At 40.5% G+C, this 21,315-nt stretch overlaps 1 protein-coding gene and 1 pseudogene across 10 annotated transcripts in view; one reads left to right on the top strand and one right to left on the bottom strand.

Annotated features, from left to right (window-relative positions):
• Positions 1 to 21,315, bottom strand: part of TENM2 (teneurin transmembrane protein 2) — a 2,252,147-nt gene that overhangs the window by 1,070,609 nt on the left and 1,160,223 nt on the right. The window lies entirely within an intron of this gene.
• Positions 8,400 to 8,518, top strand: LOC146076120 (5S ribosomal RNA; annotated as a pseudogene).

Genomic DNA, 21,315 nt, shown 5'->3' with positions numbered 1-21,315 from the left:
CAGCGCCATCTTGTTTAAGGGCAACTGCCCTTTATTCAGTTTCCTGACCAATTATTGAGCAGTAACCTTTGATTGACCGTTTGTGGAGCCTATAGCTCATGATGAGTATTACTGAGTGCCGATTCTCAGCTGTTTTGTATTGCTTTAGCTAGGTTTTAATGTTGGAAGACTGATGGTTGCTGTAAATATAGGTGGAATTAGTAATGATGTATTACAATGTACAGCAAGAACTCTTAATAGTAATAATTAGGTGATTAATTTTATTAAGTTTACGTTTTTTATATATTTTTTGAAAAGAAGTTTTGTTTTTTATTTTTTATTTGGATATTTATATATTATTGATTTTTTATTTTGTTATTTTTTATTTTTTATTTTTATTTGTAATTTTTGTTTTTATTTAAAATAATTTCTTAAAGGTATGGTTTGCTGTTTGTTATAATTATACCTTTTGGGTTGTTGTTAATATTCTTATTTATTGTTCTTATTTGGAGAAAAGAGGTGGAACTTGAAACAGGAGCGTATAAGGTCTATGATTGGGCAGATTATCCCAAAGACTTTGATGGGTGGTTTGTACGTGGGACCAACTTGAGGGGGGCAAAAAGAGAGGGGGAAAGAGAGAAAGAGAGACCCATGAAATCAGGTTAGATAATGAAAGACCTGGGAGGGCCTGGATCTATGGTAGATTGGAGGTGGCTTGAGAATACAAAAACATTTTTGGATTAATATCCTGTTTAGGGCTGCTGTGGTAGTGCAAGTGTTGTGCCACCCGTTTGAAAGTGTTGTGGTGAACAGTGATGGTGCTGGCTTGCCACATTGGTGGCTGCCATGAAGCTGTGAATTGGTGACTTGAAAATAATATATAATAGATGCATTAGTTAAAAGTGTGCAAGATACCGAAAATTGGGGTGACAGTTGATGCACTTGTGAAGGGGACCCTATGGGTCTAAGGTGCATGTCAAAGTAAGAGGGAATAATCCCAGGAATGATACAACTGTGAACTGCAATTGATATACTGTGAAAAAAACGTGAAAAATTCACACAAAAAAAAAAAAAAAAAAAAAAAGGGGGGGGGGGAATAGAGTGTGGAACATAGTGATGTGGATAGGATGATGTGATTATTGAGTGAGGTATGTGATGCCTTATGGATGTGATGATTGAATTAGATGATTAAATACTGGTTTGTGGAAGGCCTGTCATTAGTGGCCTTGATTGTTAAGGTTATTGATGAAGGTTAAATTGTTGAATTATTTGAGAAAGGATCCATATTTAATGTCCTCATTTAGACCATGTGGGGCTAGTGATCCCAGGCGAAAGATCCATTTGCTTTCTTTTTGGAGTAATGTTGCATTGAGGTCTCCTCCTCTTTGACCCAGATGAATCTGTTCCAGACCACAAATTGAAAATCCCTTGGGTTTTCCATTATGAGCTCGATAGAAATGTCTGGCAACTGTAGTTAATTGTTTCATCTTCTGAATATCGGTGGGGGCATTTCGTATATTACCCAAATGCTCTAACGCTCTCAACTTCAACATCCGTGAGGTCATTCCTACATATCGCATGTTGCATTCGCATGTGATACAATATATTACATTTTTGCTTTTGCAATTAAAGTAATAGTTGATAGGAATGGTCTGGTCATGTTTGTCCACTATCTCATTGGTCTTCTTGATATATTGACATACCTTGCAGTTGCCACATGGATAACTCCCTTTGGGTAAAGTGGTTCTAGACTTCTCTCTTGTAAGATGGCTCCGTACAAGTTGGTCTTTGAGGTTTGGGGCCCGCCTCCAGCTCATGTCTACCTTTGGTTTCAATTTGGCTGCCAAATCACCATCACTCATGATGATGGGCCAATGTTTTTGGATAATGTCTTTTATTTGTCGCCATTGAGAACAGAAGTTACCAACAAATCTGATGGTGTTATCTGTGGTTTTCGACGGGGATTGTGCGTTCTGGAATAAGATTCTTGACCGATCCGTTGTATGGATACTTTGTTGTGCTTTTTTTATAGACCTATTGGAATATCCTCTAATCCTCAGCCTCTCCGCCAGATCTTTACTTTTGGATTTGTACACTTCATCGCTTGAACAGTTTCTTCTTAATCTTAAATACTCACCCTTTGGTATGTTGGTAATCGTGGGTGGGAAGTGAGCGCTGGATTGGTGTAACAAAGTGTTGGTAGCCGTGGTTTTCCTGAAAAGCTCTGTCTCGATTTTGTTGTCTTGTCCTCTGTAGATTCTCAGATCCAGGAATGTGATGCTTGATTGATTGTATTCGTATGTTAATTTTAAGTTTAATGAGTTGTTATTCAAGTTATCCACGAACTGAGTCAGTTGTTGTTCAGAGCCCTTCCAGATCAGGAGGATATCGTCTATGTATCTCATCCAAGTAGTGATGCTACTTTCATAGACGGAATTGCTATCATTGAACACGTATTCACGTTCCCACCATCCAAGGAAGAGGTTTGCATAGGTTGGGGCACAGGCTGCGCCCATAGCAGTACCTCTTCCTTGGATGTAGTATCGGCTGTTGAAGATAAAATAGTTTTTCTTGAGGACAAAATCCAGTAATTCTAGGAGAAAGAGGTGGAAGTCATCTGTTTCTTCCATTTCCAGGAAAAATTTAACCGCTTGGATACCCAGATCATGTTTTATACTGGTGTACAGTGCCTCGACATCCATACTCACCAGGTACTCGTCCTCCTCCAGGTATATTTCATTAAGTTTTCTCAACACATCAGCTGTATCTTGTGTGTACGATGGTAGTGAGAGTACATGTTTCCTTAGGTGAGTATCTAGGAAGATACATGCCTGTTCTATAAGGGCCCCATTGCCCGATACTATGGGTCGTCCAGGTGGTTCATTGATATTCTTATGTACCTTAGGTAACATATAGAATGTGGCGATCCTTGGATGTGGAGTTTGGAGGAATTGGTGTTCACTTTTTGAGATGATATTGTCGTTTCTGGCTTTATCTATAATCCGGTCGTATAGAATCTTGAAGTTTGAGGTGGGGTCAAATAATGTCTTGGTATAGCATGTGGTGTCATTCAGTTGTTTATCCGCTTCCTTGAGGTATAATTGCAAGGGCCAAATGACAATATTGCCTCCTTTATCTGACGGTTTGAGTATCACATCCTCCCATTGTTTTATCTCCTGGATGGCCTTCCTCTGGGTTCTTGTGATATTACTATTGTACATTTTGTTTGTTCTTAAATGTAATTTATCCAAATCACGTGAAACCAAATTTGTGAAGACCTGTACTTCCGGACAGATGTTGATGGGAGGAAAAAAGGTGGACCTTTTCTTACATCTAATCATAATCGAAAGGAAGAAATCCAAGTTCCAGAGAGACCAAATAGACTTCCAATCAGGCAGGGTATTCAATTGGACCAGAAGAAATTTCAGGAGAGAAAATCCCAGATATCCACCCTCGGCTTCTGACACTGAACTATCAAGTGTAGAAGATTACAGTGACGACAATCTACCACCGGTGGCCACTACATCCAGTAGATCCTCAAACTCTACCCAACGATCACAACCATCTACTCCAGCCTACCATACAACCGAACCTTTTTTAGAGTTTGGCCGGGGCAACAGAGGCCAAAAACAAAAAGAAAGACCAGACGGAGCCATACAAAGAGGAAGAAGGGACAGACAAAGATGGGAACAACAAACTCCAAATCGCTATCCGCAACGGGACAGACAACCCAAGGAGCGGGGATATCAAAGTTACAGATAATTAATTTATCATCACATGCACTATCAGAAGCCCAACAAGAAGTATTACAAAAAGGACTAACCTTCTGCCCAACCTCTAACTTTGATCGATTTCAATGGGAGACGAATCTTCAACTTTTCGGTCGTAAGCTGTTGCTCACAAAATTTCACGCCAAAAAAGAACAGAATGAAACATCAGCCACCATCTGGACTAGCCAGGAAGAGGAAGCACTTGCCATTCTGGAAGACCTGGATGGTGATGACGAGCCTAAAGAACCATCAAGTAGACCTAGATGTAAGAAAAGGTCCACCTTTTTTCCTCCCATCAACATCTGTCCGGAAGTACAGGTCTTCACAAATTTGGTTTCACGTGATTTGGATAAATTACATTTAAGAACAAACAAAATGTACAATAGTAATATCACAAGAACCCAGAGGAAGGCCATCCAGGAGATAAAACAATGGGAGGATGTGATACTCAAACCGTCAGATAAAGGAGGCAATATTGTCATTTGGCCCTTGCAATTATACCTCAAGGAAGCGGATAAACAACTGAATGACACCACATGCTATACCAAGACATTATTTGACCCCACCTCAAACTTCAAGATTCTATACGACCGGATTATAGATAAAGCCAGAAACGACAATATCATCTCAAAAAGTGAACACCAATTCCTCCAAACTCCACATCCAAGGATCGCCACATTCTATATGTTACCTAAGGTACATAAGAATATCAATGAACCACCTGGACGACCCATAGTATCGGGCAATGGGGCCCTTATAGAACAGGCATGTATCTTCCTAGATACTCACCTAAGGAAACATGTACTCTCACTACCATCGTACACACAAGATACAGCTGATGTGTTAAGAAAACTTAATGAAATATACCTGGAGGAGGACGAGTACCTGGTGAGTATGGATGTCGAGGCACTGTACACCAGTATAAAACATGATCTGGGTATCCAAGCGGTTAAATTTTTCCTGGAAATGGAAGAAACAGATGACTTCCACCTCTTTCTCCTAGAATTACTGGATTTTGTCCTCAAGAAAAACTATTTTATCTTCAACAGCCGATACTACATCCAAGGAAGAGGTACTGCTATGGGCGCAGCCTGTGCCCCAACCTATGCAAACCTCTTCCTTGGATGGTGGGAACGTGAATACGTGTTCAATGATAGCAATTCCGTCTATGAAAGTAGCATCACTACTTGGATGAGATACATAGACGATATCCTCCTGATCTGGAAGGGCTCTGAACAACAACTGACTCAGTTCGTGGATAACTTGAATAACAACTCATTAAACTTAAAATTAACATACGAATACAATCAATCAAGCATCACATTCCTGGATCTGAGAATCTACAGAGGACAAGACAACAAAATCGAGACAGAGCTTTTCAGGAAAACCACGGCTACCAACACTTTGTTACACCAATCCAGCGCTCACTTCCCACCCACGATTACCAACATACCAAAGGGTGAGTATTTAAGATTAAGAAGAAACTGTTCAAGCGATGAAGTGTACAAATCCAAAAGTAAAGATCTGGCGGAGAGGCTGAGGATTAGAGGATATTCCAATAGGTCTATAAAAAAAGCACAACAAAGTATCCATACAACGGATCGGTCAAGAATCTTATTCCAGAACGCACAATCCCCGTCGAAAACCACAGATAACACCATCAGATTTGTTGGTAACTTCTGTTCTCAATGGCGACAAATAAAAGACATTATCCAAAAACATTGGCCCATCATCATGAGTGATGGTGATTTGGCAGCCAAATTGAAACCAAAGGTAGACATGAGCTGGAGGCGGGCCCCAAACCTCAAAGACCAACTTGTACGGAGCCATCTTACAAGAGAGAAGTCTAGAACCACTTTACCCAAAGGGAGTTATCCATGTGGCAACTGCAAGGTATGTCAATATATCAAGAAGACCAATGAGATAGTGGACAAACATGACCAGACCATTCCTATCAACTATTACTTTAATTGCAAAAGCAAAAATGTAATATATTGTATCACATGCGAATGCAACATGCGATATGTAGGAATGACCTCACGGATGTTGAAGTTGAGAGCGTTAGAGCATTTGGGTAATATACGAAATGCCCCCACCGATATTCAGAAGATGAAACAATTAACTACAGTTGCCAGACATTTCTATCGAGCTCATAATGGAAAACCCAAGGGATTTTCAATTTGTGGTCTGGAACAGATTCATCTGGGTCAAAGAGGAGGAGACCTCAATGCAACATTACTCCAAAAAGAAAGCAAATGGATCTTTCGCCTGGGATCACTAGCCCCACATGGTCTAAATGAGGACATTAAATATGGATCCTTTCTCAAATAATTCAACAATTTAACCTTCATCAATAACCTTAACAATCAAGGCCACTAATGACAGGCCTTCCACAAACCAGTATTTAATCATCTAATTCAATCATCACATCCATAAGGCATCACATACCTCACTCAATAATCACATCATCCTATCCACATCACTATGTTCCACACTCTATTTTCCCCCCCCCCCTTTTTTTTTTTTTTTGTGTGAATTTTTCACGTTTTTTTCACAGTATATCAATTGCAGTTCACAGTTGTATCATTCCTGGGATTATTCCCTCTTACTTTAACATGCACCTTAGACCCATAGGGTCCCCTTCACAAGTGCATCAACTGTCACCCCAATTTTCGGTATCTTGCACACTTTTAACTAATGCATCTATTATATATTATTTTCAAGTCACCAATTCACAGCTTCATGGCAGCCACCAATGTGGCAAGCCAGCACCATCACTGTTCACCACAACACTTTCAAACGGGTGGCACAACACTTGCACTACCACAGCAGCCCTAAACAGGATATTAATCCAAAAATGTTTTTGTATTCTCAAGCCACCTCCAATCTACCATAGATCCAGGCCCTCCCAGGTCTTTCATTATCTAACCTGATTTCATGGGTCTCTCTTTCTCTCTTTCCCCCTCTCTTTTTGCCCCCCTCAAGTTGGTCCCACGTACAAACCACCCATCAAAGTCTTTGGGATAATCTGCCCAATCATAGACCTTATACGCTCCTGTTTCAAGTTCCACCTCTTTTCTCCAAATAAGAACAATAAATAAGAATATTAACAACAACCCAAAAGGTATAATTATAACAAACAGCAAACCATACCTTTAAGAAATTATTTTAAATAAAAACAAAAATTACAAATAAAAATAAAAAATAAAAAATAACAAAATAAAAAATCAATAATATATAAATATCCAAATAAAAAATAAAAAACAAAACTTCTTTTCAAAAAATATATAAAAAACGTAAACTTAATAAAATTAATCACCTAATTATTACTATTAAGAGTTCTTGCTGTACATTGTAATACATCATTACTAATTCCACCTATATTTACAGCAACCATCAGTCTTCCAACATTAAAACCTAGCTAAAGCAATACAAAACAGCTGAGAATCGGCACTCAGTAATACTCATCATGAGCTATAGGCTCCACAAACGGTCAATCAAAGGTTACTGCTCAATAATTGGTCAGGAAACTGAATAAAGGGCAGTTGCCCTTAAACAAGATGGCGCTGCATGAAGAAGCCAACGGAGGCGAAACACGTGTCCTACCCAGCGCCCCACGTTACTACTCAGCAGTTAGAGACGGACCTGTGCTCCCTCACCACCCCCCGAGCCTACTGCAAGTTCCCGCTGTCACTCCACCGACGAATCGGCTCCCACACGCTAGCCGCGGCACTCGGCGGCTGGTGACCTCATCATCAGCCGCATCGGAGTCCGCACTCCCTACACCCGGACGGACTGTGTCACCCGCCCAGCCAATTGCCGGCTGAGGACAACGTACGGCATCAGAGCATCCAGCTCTCTCCGCATACCACAAGGATCAGGTACTGGAGTTGCCACAATCTGTGGTATACTCCATAACTATAATCTCTGCCATCTCTGTTACACTGTATTTGTTGCTCCAGAACACCAGGTAATATAAACGCCTGCCTCGTTTTATCTATAGGGTGCCAGCTAACAGTACTGTTTTCAATCATTCATTTCCTCCGGAGGAGCAAAACTTATTATTCGTGTATTAGTCCTTTATTCCTTTATAATATATACAGCTGTGACCCAATTACTCAAACAACGAGGCACACTGCATCCCTTGGAGCAATCTCCTCGTGTAAATGAAACATTGTTTAAAGGCTATAAATCATTGTTTAAGTTTTGCCAGAGGTCATCATCTGCGGTTTCTGTGTATTGTATAAAGCTGGGACCCAATTATTACATCAACCAGGCACACAGCAGCTGTATGAGCAGCAACTCTATACAATGATACACAATTGTTAAAACCACCCATTGACTTTAAAGCATTGTCAAAACCTGTTAAATACGGGACTACATCAATAAGTAAGGTGTTACATAACTATCCTGTATTCTCTCAGATACTGTATCCAATTATGTTTCAATCCATCACCAGCTGCCAGCTATTGAATTTTTGAGTGCATGCTTAAGCTCTTAGGATCATTGGTGAGAGACTTATAAATCTATATACCTATATCTAACTAATTACACAAATTTCTGCCCCAACTTTTGGGTCCAGTATCTATAATTAATGGGGATAATTAGCAGTTAACCTGAGCTGTCGGGTCGTGACCCAACTCGTAACGAGTGTACCACCATACCTCACTGGAGTGCCCAAACCCATCTCGAACTTGGAAGCCAAGCAGTGAAGGGCCAGGGCAGTATCCAGGTGGGTGACCCCTGGAGAAGTCCAGGTGTGGTATTTTTATTTTAGGTATTCAAGTCAACTGACTGACAGCACAGGAGCCGCCTACTGCTTTGTCTCATAATTTCTTGCCAACCTTGGCAGTAAGTGTTTCAGTTTATTTGCCAATTAGGCAATTATTTAATTGATTTACCGAGTAACGTGGGGTCACGGAAACCCCATCTGTTTCACAGTTGGGGACCAGTAACTCATTTTTGCCACCTTTGGTCACTCAGGTCACTATACCTTTGATGACTATATGCAATTAATGACAAATTATATGTGTGGCTATCTTTTTCATATTATTGATATATGATATATTATTTATTATTCAAAAGTACCACACAACAAAAATCAAACGAATTGCACATGCAGAACGATGTTTATTGTATTTATGCGCCATGCAGTCCTATTTTAACAAGTCCATAATAAAAGTTATGTTTTAAATAAATTAACTTTACATTTTTCTAAAGAGTGCGCCCAAAAAGCGTTTGCTTTCTTTTGTTTTGCATTTTGCAAACAAAACCAACCCACCCTCAGTTATTGCTACTGAACGCTGGGCGCACCACCAACCAAATAACCACCAGTATTCATGACCATGTGGTTTTTATGTTGGTTACAACAAAATTTGATTAATTAACTACAATTAATCTAGCTGTGCGGGCCCTTCCCCACCCTTTCCCTTGCATCTTTCTCATTCCTTTGTATAGGCTGCGTATATGTAAACAATTGTGAACGAATTGCGGTTGCTCCAGTGGGCCTCTCAATTTATGGGTGGCAGGCTGGCAGCTGCATTAGCGTACAAGTCTGAATTAGGCCTAGAATCTATTGACCTGCAGAAAGGGAGAAAAGCAGCTCCCTCTTTTCTTACCCACCTGGTCGCTTCTCCAAACAGCATCGGTCTAACATCACCAATACCGATGGGTGCATTCACAAAGCATTTAAACCTCTTTTGCAGATGCTACAGCTGTAAGAAGTCTTTTATATGGGGCAGGCCATCACAGCGAGGGCTGACTCCGCATACTTGTGGATATTACGGTGTCTGCCTATTGTGGTCAACATACTATTACTAACTGTCAACAAACTGTTTTTTGACAATCCCTCATAGCATGCATGGACCTGTTCTGGGTACCAAGACTCAACATCACATCTCAGATCCACCAGGCCTTTGACCGGAGACAACAAAATAATAATAAAAAAAATAATCGTGGGGCCCCACGATTTCTGCTAGCAGACCTGCTTTCTTGTGTTATATAGCACAGTAGCTCCACGTAGTGCAAATCCTGAACTACTGACTTTGCTCAGTGATGCAGATTGGGTCATGATGGGAAATAGATGCTCTCAAAATTTGCTACAGAAATTGTACCATCATCATGTGCTGACCAAATCAGTATTTTATTTAAGGAATAATCATCATTTGGTGGACTTGTCAATATTGTTATCAGACTGTTCATTTTGTTCTCCGAAATCATATCACTGTTAATATTCGGTACATACGTGGAAATTTAGTCTTCTACTTTGTTTTATACAATTACCCCAAATCCCATGTCTAGATCAAAAAGATTTGTTTCAGTAGTTAGCAATTTTTTATGGGTATGTTTAAAGGCTACACTGCCTTGCAAAAAGCTACATATAAGGAAATTCAAGATGCCTGCAACAAACAAAATGCTAATGTTATAAGATGCACACATGTATCTACTAGTAAGCTTCATCACCAGGTGTGAGGAAGAGATATAGTTTCACTCTCTGCCAGCAGATGGCAGTGTTTCGGAGACTCATGAACACTAGACATGTACATAAATAGATGATACGATCCAAAATCGCAGCAATGTTCTGGTCATGACAATAGCCATTATCAATACTAATTGCACCTATACCTAACCCATGCTAGTTGTACAAGATCATTCTACACAAACTCTGGCTACACAAGAAACAAAACAGCTTTTTCCGATCAGTGGGAACACCTGCTGAAATATAAGAACCAATGTATACATCTACCTATCTCTGAGATGCATACTAATCTAACCTGATGGTAAGTCATTTTGCCTCAATACGGTACACACACCTGGTGTGAGTTAGCTGAGCGTTGGACGCCTTTGTGGAAAATGCATCTTATTTGCATAGTTATGTAAAAAATCTGCACAAGCAGACTGCTGATTAAAATATGTGGCATACCTATATTCTTTGCGCAAGCATACCTGTATCTGTATGCAAAATGGTACTGTAGTGTACTGTAGATAGAGCTGCGGCCACACACAGAATAAAGCCACACCCATATCATTTTAATCAGTATAAGCTGTTTGTGCATCCTATTGATTTGTGAATAAGACATATTTTAATGGAAAAAGTTACACAAGGAGAAGCTCTGCGCTCTCAACCACTCTATGGAATGACTAGAAGGGCTGATTAACATGCAAGGATGCTAGATGTATGTGAACACATCTGTAGAAGTGATAGCTAACAGGAGACGGCAGAAGTCAGGTTGTGTCTGTAAGTCTGCCAGCCAGTGAGAGCTGAGAGTGGTGGGAGGGGCGGAGGCTCCCTGCAGCTAGAAACACGTGGTGGGAAATTCTATAACAGATGTATTGTTTTGTTTCTATACTGTATTTTATTCAACTTTGTTATCACTAGGCAGCAGACTAGGTTCTAGAGGTAGTCCATATACTGTATACCTACATCTAGAGGTTCTAAAAAGCTATATTTAAAAAATTGTGTATCCATACCCCTATACTGAGTCACATACATCGCAAGATGCTTGCAGCAGTCTGTGGAATGTGCAGCAAGTTTACATCACCCAGATACACACAACCAGGTCATAAGTACAAGAAAAGTATTTTCACGTTTGTTTTGATAGCAAAATACTTGTGCAATGTATTTAAAAATAAAACCTCTCTTGAATAGAGGTGATATTATGACAGACACCAGCCTGTCTCAAGCAGAGTTATTTATTAAGAGTTTAAAAAACATTTTTTTTGCAAACATCCAGCTCACTCCTAGAAATGTCAATAACAAACACATTTGCATACTTTATTAATATAGTAAGATAGGAAAGTGGAATTTGGACTTTACAGTTAATTGAGGTGGGGATTGGGAGTTCATGCAGGGATTTGCAAAGCAATAGTACAATCCCAGGTTTTCATGTAAAGTATGAGAGAAAATGTAGGGATCTATTTAGTACTAGCAAAATCGGATTGAAAATAGTAAATTATTCAATTTACTTTGACAGCACACTATGCCCAGTGTTCCAAAATGGTGCTTGTGTTTTTTTTTTTTTATTAATTAAATTATAATAAAGTGTGTCAATTAATGAACATTTACACTTCTTGGAATATGTATAATGGGTACATGAATAATTCGGATGATTGTAGCAATAAGAAAACACCAGATGTGATTAACAACAACAGTTATGTTATTGGTAACTTTGTAATACAATAAGTTTTAAAACACTAAGAAGTAAATTGAGCATAAATTGAGCGTGCAATGAAGGAGCGTGTAAATTGGTCCATATACAGAATGGTATGCCTCAATGTGTGTAGCATATGCACCTGGTTTGCCTCATCTCATCACCAGCACCATGTACCTATCCTACACGTACCGCCACTTTGGTTATAATACAAACCGCTCGGCAATGTATGTAATTGCAGTGCAAATTTGGTGGGATTAGACTATCCACCCCTAGGACCTGTGACAGACAGTGTGTGGTTGGGTCTTACAATTTAAAATACATTTGGCTTTGTTTCAGGGGGAGTTCTGAACGCATCTTTGGAAACTCAAGTTTAGCTACCTACAAGTTAGTTATGTGACTCTCAGTGCTATTGGAATGCTGCAGAACCAACTACACTGGTGACTTTTGCCAGGGACTCAAAGAGATTTTGATTTTACTACATTAAAGGTAGTAATCACTAAGATGTCTGAAAGCACCAGGAGCTTTACTGAAAGGGATGGACCGAGTCCACCCTCTACATGAGAACTGACAAATCCCCTTTTCAGGCTGGACACTGGACTTATTTGCTTGGTAAACAATACCGGAAACTTGGTAGACAAGCCCAGGGCTTCCTAATACCCTGGCCCACATATCACCATATCCTTGAACCCATTATGTCCATCTCTGACACACTTGAGGTCTCACAGAAGATAATTAAGGAGAATCAAGCATAAAACCTGTGTGTCAGTCACTGGTAGATCTCAGATAAGAAACAGGGATTAGGCAACAGAGGAATTGAGAACGCAGCCAACGTCAAGATGCCAATAGATTACAGGACACTGAATTAATGCAGGGGGTAGTCACAGTAATATGGCAAAAACAGGGTCATAGAGAAGTGGGTGCCAAACCTAGACCTCTCCATCAAGCCTGGGCCCAGGCTTGAAAATGTCTTAAGTAGAGAAGCCATGTTTAAATACTCTGGCTCCAGCTATGGAAGATGGACCACATAACCATAGGAATGGTGTCAGCCCTCAGAGTCAATGTGAAGCATGAGATTGAATGGCAAAAATATTATGATAAATACAGTGTTTTCTAGGAGTGCAATGCCATCATTGGTTAGTCATAATTGGATTTTGCTGACGACATTTTAAATCTCATTATGAGGTATTGGAGATTACTCGGTTACTCGGTTCTCAAATCCTGATCTTATTGACTTGAATCAGCTGTCACATGTTTTGGATAGCCAATAAGATCCAGCTTTGAGAACCGATTAAAACTGAACCCACACATGAGGTATATTTCCTAAACATAAATTTTGAGCCATTTCGTATATTTTCACAGATTATTGGTTGATTTTCCAAATCAGAGATTTATTAAAGGAAAAAAAGAAAACTGCTAAAAATTAAACTTTGCTGAAAGAGAACTTCAGGAAAACATCAATGTTTTCTCATAGGTCTTGGTGAAAATCACAGATATATTAACAGATGTTTATAAAATCCACCAAAAATCAGACATAAAATCGACAAAACAATAAAACACTAAAAGTGAGAGGAGTTTTTCAATTCTAAAACACATTCTATTGCCTAAACCTTCATTAAGATGCCTAAAAGAGTAACACTGCTGGACACTATGCCGATGTATTTCAATTAAATGATTATTGGCAAACTGCACATGCATATGCTTTGCACTGTGCATGCACCAAAGTCTAATAACAATGCTGCTCTCAGCACTTGATTGACAGGCCCCATTTGTGGGTATTGATGGGGGGATGGTGTAAAAAATGCAGGTGTCATATCATGCCTGTAAATCTGTACATACAGTATGGCTCCAGCGCATTGGCGTAACTATAGCTCTGCAGACCCTGCATGGCTTAGAGGCGTTAGGCAAGTTTGCACGCTGTGGGGCCTTCAAAAGCTATTGTTACAGCCGCGGCCACTGCTGCATCTGGTGCTGCCGTGCCGGCCTACCACTAAAATTGGAGCTCCCTCCACTCACCTGTGTCCACTGAATGTGTACACAGTTGCTGTGCCGGTACGATTGCTCCAATGGGCGTCTCTGTACTTTTCAGGAATGTGGAGTTTCTTCCATAATTTTGCACAATTGATACTGCCATTGCCATAGGTTCCATCGACGAATCAAGCCAAATGTTAGTAATAGCCTTCATGTTTTTTTTTTTCATTTGATAGAAAATGGAGCAGACAAAAACAGTCTGACAACATCAAGTTAAAAAAATAAATTTAAAAAAAGGTACTTGTTTCCTAGCACGGCGCCCGTCGCAGGTGATGGCATACCTTAACTTAAGGTATGCGATGGACGCGACTGACGCGATTTCAGGGCTATTTTTAGCCTTTTCCCCAACATTCAAGAAATCGCGTCCATTGCATGCCTCAAGTTAAGGCATGCAATGCGACCGATGCGATGGACGCGATTTTACATAGGGAACAATGTTAAATGGGCCAATGGACCCGATTTTCCATTGTATACCCACCCTTATGGGTATTTTACATGTGAAATGCCCCCCCCCCCCTATTGTTAATGCCACACCACGAAGAACGCCAACCCGAAGCGTGCCGAGTGCAGCGAGCCCACGAAGGACAGCGGTACGCGTACTCCGACCTTTTCATACCCCCACTATCCACGTCGGCGTGGAGTTGATTTTATATAGACTGAAGCGTGGCGAGCGCAGCGAGGGGACGCATAATACCTGTGAAGTAATGCGCGTCCCCTCGCGGGGCTCACTGCGCTTGCCACGTTTCGGGCTCGGTGGCTCGCTGCGCTTGCCACACTATATAAAATCGACTCCACGTCGACGTGGATAGTGGGGGTATGAAAAAGGTCGGAGGACGCGTACCGCCGCGCTCGCCACACTTCGGTTTGGCGTTCATCGTGGGGTGGCATTAACAATGGGGGGGGCATTTGAACCATCAGGGTGGGTATACAATGAAAATTGGGGGGCATTTAACATTGGGCCCAATGTAAAATCGTGTCTCAGGGACCATTTTACACTGGTTCCAATGTAAAAATCGCATCGCATGCGATTTGGTTGCATGCAATGCGATCAACGCAATTTTTTAGGACCCGATGGATACAATCAAAATCGCAGGCGCCGTGCTAGGAAACAAGTACTGTAAAAAAAAAAAAAAATCAAACTGTTTGTAAATATGGAATTTAGACCCCACAACATGCTGTTGATCTATTTTAGATTGGTTAAAATCAATCAAAAAATTGATCTTTGGGGAATGAATAGCTTATTAGGGGCATTCCTGTTTCCTAGAATCCCTTATGTTACCTGCCACCATATCTTATCTCCTGCTGCCAATGCCCAATTACCATTAGGCAACAAAGGTGCCCACCTAGGTCCCAGTAGCATACAGGGGAGGATCGGGGGATCCTTGGGCTGCTGCAGTGAGGGGCTGCATGGTCAGGCCTTGCAGGGAAGCAGTTTCCAAGGGATAGCTGAGGGGTATTTTGGTGTGTGGTATGCGATCATTAAGTCAACAGTCAATAGATCGACAGGGAGAAGGTCGACAGATGGAAATGGTGGACACAACAAAAAAGTCAACATGGCCAAAGGTCGACATGGGAAAAGGTCAACATGAGTTTTTCTTTTTTAAATGACTTGTTTATACTTTACCATTCCAGGGGCATAGAGGGAGAATATAGAGCCATGCGAGGGGATGGGGTACACTAGTACGGTGTTCATGTTGACCTGTGTCGATATAGACAAACAAAACATGAACTCCATGACCTTTTATGCTTGTGTTGACATTTCAACCATGTTGACCTAATGCATATAGATCTTTTTCTTGTGTTGACTGCCTGTTGACCATTAGTGTTTGACCTATTGACTGTCGACCTAGACTCGGTCGACCAAATGATCCACACCCCGGTGTATTGCATAATGTGTAAGGGTCATTACAATGTGTTGCATAATGTGTAATTGGCATTTTGTGTAAGAGGCATTACCGTGTATTGCATACTGTGTAAGTGGCATTACAGTGGGTGGCTTAATGTGGAAGAGGAATAACTATAAGGAAGAAAAACATCAAACAATGTAAGAGGCAGGAATTAGGCCCCACACTGGTATCTTGTCTGGAGCACCATGAGGTCTAAATACTGCTCTTCCGGCTGAATAAAGACTCACTCCATGCTCCAATACACATAAGGAGATTAATAAATACCATAGCTGGGGTTTTGTCCACTCCCCCCTCCAGCTCTAAGCCACCTGCAGGAAGTGGCATATGTTGCCCATGTTTGCCAACAGCAAGACAATCTTCTCCTTATACTGTAACATAAAGGCCTTTATTCTGATCGGTGCGGATATTCCCGAATTCTTACGGTGCGGTCCGCACGCCACGCTGTGCTGCCGCGTGCGGCCATCGTCCGTAGAAACGCCCACGTGTCCTCCGCATTCGGACGGACTCACTCTTTAAGAACAGGGCGTGTTTACGGACGACATACAAACCATGCGTGTGCGGGGGAAACACTCAGATTCTGCACGGTATTACAGAGTATGCACGGGAATACCGCATCCGAACGGATGGCAAGCGGTCCGTCCGCACGGAAGCGGTGTATTTACGCAAAACTACCCACTATTATGTCTATTCTGCAATACATCACATGACCCACTTATTCAATTACCTATCCTCATAAAAAAATTTTATTTGGAATTGGAATCAATTATATGCCAATATATCCTTACAACCATGCCTAACACATGCATTGCACACATTAACCCTTACAGCAATTGAAGTGCAATGGTTTCAATTAAAGCACTGACAAGCGTCCTATTAGTGAGTAATGAGTAAAGGAGTCGATTGTATTGGGTTCAGGTGTTAATGCTTGTAGTCATTAGGCGTTCCGTTCGCCTACCGCAAGACCGAGTGGTTTCCGCAAAGCAATACTTGACTTATGGACACCACACATTTCTATCGGTTTTGTTCGCGTGCATTCGGAGTGCTATCCGAATGCACGCCCCCCAACATAAGTGTACTCCCCCGTGTCCGCCCATGTTTCCTCCCAGTTTTGCCCACTTTTAAACTACGCCCATGTGTCATTCCGCATGACGCCCATAATACGCCCATATTTCCAGACTGATTGCGGTGCACAGTTTTGTACGGGATTTGGCCGAACAGGTACGGAGTCAATGCGTGGCACATGCGCGTTGCGTTCTCCACGCATGCGCAGACGCCGTAAAGACGCTATCCGAAAGTATGCGGAAAAGTACGCATCAATCAGAATAAGGGCCAAAGTTCTAGATGTAAGAAAGTAAATATGGGACTAGCTTTGGTACTTGTTTCCTAGCACGGCGCCCATCGGGTCCAATCGCATACCTTAACTTAAGGTATGCGATGGAACCCGACGGACCCGATTTTAAAATGTAAAATCGATCCATTGCATGCCATTATAATGGCATGCGACCGACCCGATTTTACATTGTAAGCATTGTATGTAATTTTAAATTCCTATGTAAAATCGGGTCCATTGTATGCAATTATAATGGCATACAATGCGACCAATGCGATGGACCCGATTTTACATAGGAACCAATATTAAATGGCCCCCCATACCCAATTTTTTATTGTATACCTACCCTGATGGGTAATTTCTATGTCAAATGCCCTCCCATTGTTAACGCCACCCCACGATAATTGCCAACCCGAAGTGTGGCGAGCGCAGCGAGCCCGCAATGGGCGACGGTCTGCGTCCTCCGACCTTTTCATACCCCCACTATCCACTATTGGCGTGGAGTCGATTTTATATAGTGTGGCGAGTGCAGCAAACCACCAAGCCCGAAGCGTGGCGATCTCAACGAGCCCCATGAGGGGACGCGTAATACGTATGAAGTAATGCGCGTCGCCTCCCAGGGCTCGCAGCGCTCGCCACGCTTCGGGCACGGTGGCTCGCTGCGCTCGCCACAATATATAAAATCAACTCCACGCCAACATGGATAGTGGGGGTATGAAAAGGTCGGAGGACGCGTATCACCATCCCTCACGGGCTCGCCACACTTCGGGTTCACGTTGATCGTGGCGTGGCGTTAACAATGGGGGGGCATACAATGAAAAATGGAGTCTGGGGGGTATTTAACATTGGGGCCAATGTCAAATCGGGTCTCAGGGACCATTTAACATTGGTTCCAATGTAAAAAATCGGGTCGGTTGGGTCAATCGCATTGCATGCAATTTGGTTGCATGCAATGCAATTGACCCGATTTTTGCAACCCGATTGCATACAATTAAAATCGGTGACGCCGTGCTAGGAAACAAGTACCCTAGCTTTTAATGTAAAGTAGCTTGTGTTGGATGTTGCTATTAATTTTATGGTGCTGTGAGGGTGGGAGCTATTCATTTAAGCTATGGATATAGGGCTATTATTGAAATGCTGGGTGATTTGGAAGCTTTAAGTTGAATGCAGGGCTGAGTTGGGGGGAAGGAGGTATATTACTTTGGGAGTAGGCAATATATTTGAGCACATAACATTTTTTTACCAGCAATATTTACTGTACTATATGCATATCGATCGGTTACAATTAGAATGGTTGAACCCATAGGAAAGTGTAGCAGGTACTGTCCTTCAGGATTTGTCATCACAATCACCAATTCTCATATAATGTAGACTTCCCCTGGATCCTGAGACTGCCAGCCTAAACAATTACACTCACATGTACGTCTCTACAGAACAGAAAACACAAATTTTAATTCTCCTGAATTTTAAAACTATTATGCAATGCTAGCTATAACCAGCAGACACAATACCACCTTAATTTGTGGTCAGGGCTTCAGAATTTTTAAACTTATAGAATTTTTCATTGAATTTGAATTGAATTGCCAAATGAAGACAACCAATGTGTATTAAAGACAGAGACAACATACAGTAAAAGTACTTGCAATTTAACAGCTGTTGTCAAAAGGTCTGTGTGGGTGTGTACTCTGCTCACCGGTTCTGAATACAAGTGCACAGCAGAGTGGTTCCTAATGTTAGGAGGGATTGTAAAGACAAAACGAATGTCTCTGTGTGGTGCACCAGAGAAGTTTGATATTAAAATGTAACCTTTATTGGATCATTTAATAAAATTGTAGCGATATAAAAGACATGATACATACACATACAGACATAAACATGTAATAAAAAGGATATTACTATCCTCACGACTTGGGACCCCAATGAGGTGTTTGTCATTAATCACTTCACTAGTGAGTATATAATGCTTGGAGCTGTTTTATTTAATGTACTGGATGATTTGTGTTTTTAGCCAGCTAATAATTATTTAAAATTCTGTGTTTTACCAGATTCACCTATATGAAATTAAGAAGGTGAAAGTGGCTAAATTATAAGCCAGTCAAACCACTATTATGTGGCTTTAGTTAGGTTTCTGGCTACAGTTCCCTACCCGTGGAGGCAAAATCCACGTAGATAGATAATATCTCTTAGTCAACAAACAGACAAATTGCACAATGGCAAGCGATGTACTATTCGGCTAAGATGTCACATCTGATTAATATCAGTGTGCAGTCAGGAGCGAGACTAGATGCCAGATCACGGCCTGACAATGGGGGAGAAAGAACATGGGATGAAACCACGAAGTGTATGTTCGGCGTACGCTTCGCTAATGAGCTTCGTCAGAACCAACCTGGGTGGTACCTGGAAGCCCAATAAATACCTGTTGCTCATGCATATTGATTACATGGAAATTATTTGGGCTTGGCTTTGTAAGTTCATTGGCCGATACAAAGAATCCCCGACGGGCTATCAATCAGTCAGTATAACAGAATTCATCAGCAACAAAAAAACTTATATAATGGATAGTAATCCCATATATAGATGCAGATGTTGATAAAATTACGGTTTGAAGTAAAATATTCTTTAATTGGAAAGGACCAATATAGGAACTTGGTCATAAAGATTTTTATTCTTATAATGTCATAGTACAGATTAAGAAAAGAACTGCAAAAAAAAGCACAGTTTTCACTCATTCTCCCTGTGTGTTACGGGGTATGTGTGATATATTTAAACACACATCCCCTTACACACAAGGATGGAGGAATGTGTTACTGTGCTGTAATAGGTCCCAATGTGCCCATTTTATGTTATTATTGAGGAACATCACACACACATAAATTACATGGAGTAATGTGATTCTGATAATAAAATTGGCAATGGTTTGTCAAATTTAGTACTTATACGGAACAGCAGATAACTATTTTAAATGATACTGAAAAGGGGGCAAAAAGACAAACTAGTAACGCATAACATGAGGAAAAAGAGATCTTAATTCAAAGTATAATTCTTGGGAATATGAAAAGATGGTTACCATCCATCATTGCCATATATCATAGGGTATGTATGACGTTCAAAAACATATCTCAATTTGGCGCATCAAGGAAGGGAACAGTGTGTCATATGATTATCATAAAATGTTCTGTGAAGAATAATGGTCCCACTAAAAAAACTTCTGTGGTCCAAGTATATGAAATTCATGTGCTCATTCTGGGTAGAAGGACCCATCCTGGATAAAAAAGAATGTATATATATATATATATATATATATATATATGTATGTATATATATATATATATATATATATATATATATATATATATATATATATATATATATATATATATATATATATATATATATATATATATAAAATTATATAAATTCATATAAAGAATATTTCATATACTGGAAATATTGGATACATAATGATTTCAGATTGGATAAATAATGATTTCAAATCGTGAAAAATAAACAAAAACATAATCGTGTGGTTCCTAATTTTCCTAGAACCTAAAGGTTAAAGGTCTGAATAGGTGTTGAATGGCCGGAGTACGTGTATATGCTCATTGATTGTATATGGTGATTAAAGTTGCAACAATATGAAGGATGGTTTATGTGGACATGTTGGGAAGAGAAGTATTTTGATTGATGCACACAGGGACCTTACAGTACATAGGATGTAAGATACTGTGACACTGCCTATAATATGAGTCTTGGTAGTGTATGCATTAAATAAGACCTATGTCCAACTTGCATGTGACTCTGATCAGTCAAGAGTGCTATACTAAATGCTAAATCTGCTTAATTCATTAGCTGCCCGGCTAAACTAAGTGAGATAACAATAGCATTGCTGTTTTATGTAATGGTACACCTAAGCCCTTTCAGACAAACCTTTCAGTCTCTGAAAAAAAAACAACCTTTGCATTTCCGATCACTGCAATATTGATGATTCCAATACCCAGTCACTAGCTAGATTTTCTTTTTTTGGGCTGGTAATTAATGGGTCAAATTATGTGAGGTCAAGAAGGTCTCTACCTATAGAATAAGACAGATTGGAGCAGAGATGTGGAATACTGAAAAATGGAACCCTGAAATAATGAATGGAATTAGAA

This window comes from Crinia signifera, chromosome 4 (assembly GCF_055691185.1).
Source record: "Crinia signifera chromosome 4, ASM5569118v1, whole genome shotgun sequence".
Classification (NCBI taxonomy): Eukaryota; Metazoa; Chordata; class Amphibia; order Anura; family Myobatrachidae; genus Crinia; species Crinia signifera.
This window is presented reverse-complemented; position numbering and strand designations above follow the sequence as displayed.